Raw genomic sequence first — 8,357 nt, forward strand, 5'->3', positions numbered from 1 at the left:
GTGGTCCTGACTTCTCAGGTTCACATTCTTGGCTTCCCCCTTCCTTTAGGCTATCCAAATCCTCCTTATGTTTCAAGGAACAGCTGCAGTGCCAGCTTTTCCAAGAAACCCTCTCTGATTATTCCAGTCCTCATTGTGTTACTATTTTGAGTTCTGACAGTGCTTTTGAAACCTGTTAGGATAGTGCTTGATTTTCACTGCAATGGGTGTCCATTAACTGTGACTGGAAGTAAATTAATGTAAAGTTGTAAGTGCAATATTACATTTGATGGTTGTATGTGATCAAGAACTACACCAAATATATTATTTTAATACCAATCTATCATATTGATGTAACAATATCTTAATTATACAAAGCAACAGTATATATCTGTGTGAATTTCTGTGAAATAGGTACAGATGAAGGCCTGATGTTAATTTCCTAAAAGGAGACCAAGCTATTTAAAAGAGTATAATTTTCTTATTAAAATATGCGTGTAAGGGAGCAAAAATGCACTAAGATGTCTTTGGTAGCATTGTTTAAGATATCAAAACATTGAAAACACTCTAAATATATGTTAATAAAGCTTGAAGTTATGATACATGTATACACAGAATACCATGCACTTACTGAAAAGAACAAAACAGATATATTGACAAGGAATGATATCCTTGGGACATTAATTATAAACAGCAAGCTGTAGACTGGTACATATGACTAAATTTTGGTAAAACAAACACATATTTCAAATATATTTTATCTTCCTTTATGGATAAAAAAAACCTAGATACACAATAAACTATTAATGGTGCTTATCTTTGAGAAGTTACATATTGAAACTGGATTGGGGAACTTGAAGAATAGTTACTATGTTTTTAAAGTATCCATACAACAGATAAAAATCTAAGGTTTCTATGTCATGAGTTTAGACCAAAGCACAAGCCAATTATAACAGGTATTTAAAATTTCATATAAAACTTTGCATTTGTTTTCTAATAATATTAAGGGCATTTAAGATATATATAAGATACATAAGATATATTAATATCTTATATAATATATATTATTATATTATATATAATATATATTATATATTAAGATATATATATAAAGTAGATGACTAGAATAATTGATTTTTCTCAATATAAATTTTCTCCTAGAAATAAGTGTTATTCATATCACCTTCTTTTAACCTTAGAACTGCCTTCAAAGTTGACATTACTCTTCTCAAAAACCAATATTCAGTGAACTCAAATTTCAGGAACCCATTAAAGTAGTCGGGGAAGATGATATTTAAAAAATATATCACATCCTCAATGATTTTTGAGCTGATCAGTTAGGATGGATGCTGACTGGTATGCCAGACTGGCTGAACACCATCCCTGGCCATAGCTTTGTGAATTGGCAGAAGGTAATCTCTTGAATTAGTTTTTTTACTTTTGTCTTCTTGTGTTTGATCTCTCCTTTTTCCCACCCAATCCAGAATCAGGGGTCATTTTGAAGAAGAGTATTCACAGGTAAGGTGGAAATTACAGTGGTTACAGGTAAGGTGGAAATTACAGCGGTTACAGGTATGGTTTAGTCAAGATGATACAAGGCATGATCAGGACAATGACAGAGTAGAAAGAGTGTGAGGTTTGGAGCAGACAGATCTGAGTTTGAATCCTGGTTCACTCATTTTGTGGTTGTGTGGACTAGGGCAAGACAGGTAATCTCTCTGAATTGCTATTTTTTATGTGTAAAATGAGGATGTTGATTTGTACTTTATAGAGGCCTTGTTAAGGAAAAGTGTGACAACCTGTGATGTGTCTGGGGGCATACTTAGTATTCATAAATGTTAGTAATTCCTTATCTCTTCTCTTCTCCCCAGTCCTCCCTCACATATGGCCTTAATTTACTCTAAGAATGTAAGGTTCGGGTTATTTGAGCATCTGCCGATAAATCTACTTTTTCTCCTGCTGTGTACTACTTATCTGAGTTATTGCTCAGAGTCAGTTGTAGTGATGAGTGAGGTACAGGTGTTTATTAGTACAGGTGTTTGGATGCATAATTATCAAACAATCCAGAGTACAGACTACACCAACACAGCAATGTAGCCATAAATACACAGGGGTTCACATGGGTCAGTTTCACCTCTTCTAACTCAATCAGAAACTCCTTGAGGGCATAAGTCAATTATTATCCTACAGCTACAAAAATGCCTTGCACAACTAGCACATTTACCAATTATTTGTTGAGTGGCTGACTGGCGCAGGGGTAACAGGGTCTCTTTAGGTGTGGACAAAGCAGTTTTCAAACTGGTGAACAGGGCTTGAGAAGAAATAAGGCTCAAATCTGACTGTTGGAGCTTAATTATACTTTATAAGCAAACACATCTACACCTACATCATTGTAAATTGGAGAAAATCTTCCATCTGTAGCTATTCTTCATTTTTTCATTGGCTTTGCAGCAGCTCATTAGTGTAATGGAGATGCCTTAAGGCAAGCTTCGATAGTCTTAGAGCACAGACAGACATCCCTGAGCTCAGGAAAGTACCTGGACAGGCCCTGAAAGCATGAGGGAAAGCTTTGGAGAAGGCAATTGAGAAACCTCCCGGCGAGACATTGTCTGCAGATCACTGGCCCGATATCACATAAAGACCCCATCTGAGCCATTACAGCCTATTGTGTCAATGTGTTTTCTGGGAGGCTGTCATCCATAGATCACAGTCGGCACCGAAGGTAATGCCTCCACAGGAACTGTTACTATTTCCCATTGGTGAATTCTATTAGAGGTCCGTGGGTTACTGCCACTGGAGTTCATATTAACTCGGTCAAAGGGATGGTGATTGATTCTGTGGAATTTTGTGAATACACACAAAATACATTTCATACTGTCATCTGGGTTTTGTATTGCACTTCCATGATCCCTGCTACATGGTAAATCCAATATCATCTACTCCAATTGCTACAGAGAAAAAAACAAATTTCCCATGCCATTTTAAAGCTAAAATACCTGCCCATTCCTTTTCTTCTCCAGTCAGAAAAGATTTAGACCTGACTATAAACCACTGACTTCTCTCCTGACTTAACAACTTGATCTGATGGAGAGGGCATTTATAGAATGTCCATAGTGTGCCAAGAAATAGCAGTGGGTACTACAGGATGATGTCAGAAAATTAATACAGCAGGTTTGTGCCCCCAGGGAATTTATGGGATAGTTAGATGGAAGACACTCATAAAATGATTGAAGAATATATGAAACAAATAACAGGAAGTACCAGATGAATACATATTGTATCACAAACAGGGCAATAAACATATTCTTGAGAAGATGAGTAGTACTGGATCTTGTGAAGCATTGAAACAAAAAAATAGCTATTGATAGGGGTCCCTATGGTAAATAGTAATTTTTATAGTCTAAATTATTGATATTAAAATTTATAAGGTTTGTGAAACTCTCTGTTCCTTGAAGTAGTTTACATACTTTGGACTCCGGGCCAGGAAAAATACCAAGTTTAGGAGTAATCTTAGAAAGTTCCCTAGGTAAATTGAATTTTAGATGAGAAGCTGAATGTGAAGGACATGAATTGGTAGCGATTTGAGAGAGGACCCACCTTCCCACATGCTCAAAGCAGAAAACAAGATAGCAGGTCTCCCTTTTCTTCCTGAATGGATATTGCTCAATGCAGGGAGAGCTAGTACTAAAATGCTCATGTTATATGTGATGGCATTTTGTCACTGATGTGTGAGTCCTTTCTTCCACAAGCCTTCCTGATCTGCATTCTGACACATTCTTTCTTTTTAAAAAATATTTTATTTATTTATTTTATTTGAGAGAGAGTATGTGCATGAGCGGAGGAGGGTAGAGGAAGAGGGAGAGAAGCTCAATCAGACCCTGCACGGAGTGCAGAACCAGATAAGGGGCTTGATGTCACCACCCTGAGATCATGAGCTGAGCTGAAACTGAGAGAGAGCTAGATGCTTAACTGATTGAGCCACCCGATGCCCTGCATTCCGACATATTTTACGTTCAGTGCCTTGACAGCCTGAAACCTTGTGTGTACATATAGATCCTTGGTGGTCCTCTGAGCCCACATCTGGACTCCTAGAGGAGAAATAGGTACTCGCAGGGAATTCTGGGTTACTGTGAACAGTGGCCCATAGTATGAATAGAAGGGCCCAAGGATCTCATTTATTATGGAAATTCTATTGGTTGTGTGACACTCTCCCAACCCCCGCAAAGGATCTTCAAAAACAGCAATAATGATGGAAACTTCATTAGATTGAGATCTCCATTTGGAACATGGAGTGATGACCTGGATGGATAAACACCTACAATGTCCCTTGAGTTTGTGCCTCCCTCTAGTTCTCAAACTCTTCTGGTTGCTTGAGTTCTCTTTGCCAGAGAAAGAGACACACACAGAAAGAAAGAGGATAGGTAGAAGGTAAGTAGGTGATAGGTAGGTGATAAGTGAATGGTAAACAGGTAGATAGGTAGATAGATAGCAACAGCTTTTAGGTTTGTCTAATTTTCATCTCTCCTTTGTCTAACCCATTTTATTTTATTTTATTTTATTATTTTTATAAAGACTTATTTATGTATTCATGAGAGACACACACACACACAGAGAAAGAGAGAGAGAGAGAGAGAGAGAGAAAGGGAGAGGCAGAGACATGGGCAGAGGGAGAAGCAGGCTCCTCACAGGGAGCCTGATGCAGGACCTGATCCTGGATTCCAGGATCATGATGTGAGTCGAAGGCAGGAGCCCAACCACTGAGCCTCCCAGGTGTCCCCGTCTAACCCATTTTAAAGTCAGCTGGAATGCAGCTGTCCTCAAGTTCAAAACCACCGCATTATCCCTCCAGTCAAGAATTCTCTATGGTTTACATTAATGGGCCCAAGTTCTTCTAACTCCAAGGTCCCCAACAAACTCCCTCTCAGTGCAACTAAACCCCTCTCTCTATCCCTTTCTTTAATCACCAACATTTTCCCTTCCTTTGTGCTCTGTGCTGCCTCCTAAGGAAAGTTGCTTCCTTTCTCTTCTGTTGTTTTCTGTGAGGTATCTCACTGCTCAAAAACCCATCCACTTCTTCCTTCCAAGCCACATCCTTTGAGGTACAGGTTTTTAAGCTTATAAATTGGGTGTGGTTTAAAGAACTACCTTGGCTCCACGGTGTGATGGTTGTGCAGTCCAGTGAGGCAGGCTCATGGAGGACTGAGGAATACTTGTGCAGGAGTCCCAGACTTGGCAAGCATAGAGTCCAATATGCAAACACCCCCTGTGCAGGGAGCTAGCATTAACTGAATGCAGACATTAGTTCTACAGCGCTGACAAGGAGTAGAGCATTCCTGCCTCAGGCAAGATGAAAAGCTGAGAACCATGAGTGGAGGAACAATTTAGGCTTGAAAATTACAGAGAAATCTGAGGTTCAAGCCCCAGGCAGAAAAAAAAATTCCCAACAAGCAGTTCTGAGGTCACAGGGTAAGGGGTCACATAGTTGAGAGTTCAGAGGCAGGAGGAAGTTAGCCAGAGTCCCTGAGAGCTTATGGCATCCTTCAGTGGTGGTGGTGGGGCCGGGGAGTGGGGTGTGGCAGGTATGTGGTGTGAGAGGACCCACTTCCTCCCTCCCTAAGGCAGTGGCAAAGAACACAATGATGGGAGGCTCTTTCTCACTTACTTGGCCTCTGGGGACTGGAGTGCTCCCTTGACAAAGACAACATTTTTGTCCAGGGCAGGTAAGCATTTATAATAGGCAGTATTACATCTACCTGTATATCCCTCAGGGAGCTTAGCTGTACGAGAGTAAGGGCAGGTTTTGTTCACCAAGTCCACATAGCCTAGCTGGCTGCTGGCCCCATTTCTAGGTAGTGTATAGCTGCTGAGCGTGTAAGGTTGTTGAGAAATTAAATGAAATAATACATGGAAAGATGCAATTGGCTCATTGTTTGTATCCCCTCAAAATTTATACATTGGAACCCAACCTCCCTACCCCCACCCACACACAGTGTGTTGGTATTTGGAGATGGGACCTATGGGAGGTAATTAGGTTTGGAAGAGGTCATAGGGCTAGAGCTCCCACAAGGGGATTAGTGCCCTTATAAAGGGAAGGAGAGACCAGATCTCCCCTTAGTCATGTCTTTCTCCCTCCCTCCCTCCCTCTCTCTTTTTCTTTCCCTCTCTCTCTCTCTCTCTCTCTCTCTCCCTCTCCCTCCTTCTCTCCCTGGCTATGTGAGGATACAGTAAAAAGGCAGCTGTCTACAAACCAGGGAGCAAGCTCTCACCAGATACCAGATCTGCTATCACTGTTATAGCAGTGTGAACTAAGTCCAGAGGGCTTAGCCAAAAGTGAATCATATATTGAAAGGCTGGTTTAATGATACTAATTAATTGATGAACAGATCTAACTTGAAATGCTGCATCCATATCTCAACAAGGGGTAACACTCCTGCTATAACATGATATATGTATTCCTGAAAAAAAAAAAAAAACCTTGTGTTCTGCAATCCCACACCAAAAATAGCAGCACTTCTGGGAAAAATAATATTGAGGACCAATTAACACTGAGAAAACATTGTGAGCAGAGTACTGATAAAAAAAAATTGTTTCAATTAAATTCTGGTATTTTTAGAAATCAAAGCCATGCCGATTTCTAAATAAGTATATATACTATGGTATTATATATAAGACTTGAAAACACAGGTAGCTTGATAAAAGGGATGTTAAAGGATGGAGACAAGGGCAAAATACAAAAAGATGGGGGGAAACTGTAAATAATCACCTCTCAGACAGAACGGGGTGAACGGAACAATGCTGTATTCCTCTGTGACTTGCCGCGTTGAGCTAGGCTAATGTGCTTTACATCCAGCTGCCATTGCTGTAGGACACAAAGCATGAATGTGCTGGCAGAAAAATCTGTGTGAACCGATGTGTCATTTATGTTAACACAGTTCCCTTATTTTCCAATCATAGATTAGCTCTTTTACATTCTGGGAACATGTTTAGAAGTAAAACAGACTAGATTTTGTATTCTGAATAAAGACGATCTGGAGAATTATTCCTCTTGAATTTCCTGAGTTTTCCATTCAGGAAGGTTTATGATGACTTATAGAAGTCTTCAGTGTGGCTTACACAGTATTCTTCAGGATTTTGAATTGGTGTGTTCAACATTCAAATATTCGGAGGTTTTTAATAAAAATGTGGATGTGCTGCTCCTTATTCCCATGTGGCAATAATTTGGTGGCCACTTATGTTACCAGCATGATCCTATCTATAGGCATTGGGGTTGGCAAGACTGGTTATACTTTTCATTTGCCAGGGCTCTGCTCTTATGTATGTGTATTCATAAGTTGGATATTTGTAGTTTAGGGAATGCCTGCATTTTATTTATATCCACAGTCCTTTTGTGGACTTATTACCCTAAAATGCATACTCTTCAATTTAAAAGTGACCCAGATCCATACTAAACAGGTCACAGGTAAGTGAGATAAATGAATCCCAGAAATAGAATAAGAAATAATGAGTTTTATGGGCAAATCAAACATTACCCTCCTAATTATCACAGCTAGATACTTGAGGAAGATCTGTTGATCACTTTTGAATAGTGAGTATTTTAGTGCATTCTTCTAAATTTAATTTGATTTGATTGCTGTGGTTCTTGTGGAAAGACAAGTGTATATAATGTCAATGTAATTTTATTAGCTGCCTCCCACATAATTGCTTTAAAATAAGATAATTTTTCATTGCTACACCTTGAGGTTCTATTATTATTATAACAAACATAAACAGAACATAAAACCTTTAATTTCTGTGTGACAACTATCTATTATTTTCACTGTCGATCTTATTATTGAGATGAAATCAATATATATTTACATATTAAGTCTTTATTTTTTCAAATAAGATGATGAATACTTCTTTATGTTGATCTAGAAAATAAAACTGGTACCAGGCTACTCCTCAATATAATTCTTATGTTTAGAATGTTTTACTTTGGAATTTGGCATTTCCTTACATCTAATTCCCATGGTATGTAATCACTTCCCCACGTACACTCCAATGAAGTGAATAATTAAGAGCTTTGTTCCTGTGTTTGACCATGGAAGGTTTGTATTATGTATAAGCTTTATTTAAAACAACTCCTATTCCTTGACTTGCATTTAATGAATGTGTGTTCACTGCCTCAAATTCACCCTGTCCTGTTCCAACAATGATTGACAGACAGCCTTGATATAAGACCAGCAAGTTCAAGGCAGATTGTTCAAAAAACGGCCACCATTCCCTATCAGGATGTGAATGGTCTACAGACGATATATAAGCACAGTCTTAGTTAAAGCTTTTCAAACAAAGAGGGGGAATAGAGAGATTATAGGTTCTCTTCTCCTTATGAATTTACT

The 8,357-nt window shown here is 38.8% G+C and overlaps 1 long non-coding RNA gene across 3 annotated transcripts in view; it reads left to right on the plus strand.

Moving 5' to 3' along the window:
- The window catches only part of LOC144305899 (uncharacterized), a 62,333-nt gene that overhangs the window by 46,928 nt on the left and 7,048 nt on the right, over positions 1 to 8,357 (plus strand). The gene's annotated exons all lie outside the window — the stretch shown is intronic.

This window comes from Canis aureus, chromosome 36 (assembly GCF_053574225.1).
Source record: "Canis aureus isolate CA01 chromosome 36, VMU_Caureus_v.1.0, whole genome shotgun sequence".
Taxonomy (NCBI): Eukaryota; Metazoa; Chordata; class Mammalia; order Carnivora; family Canidae; genus Canis; species Canis aureus.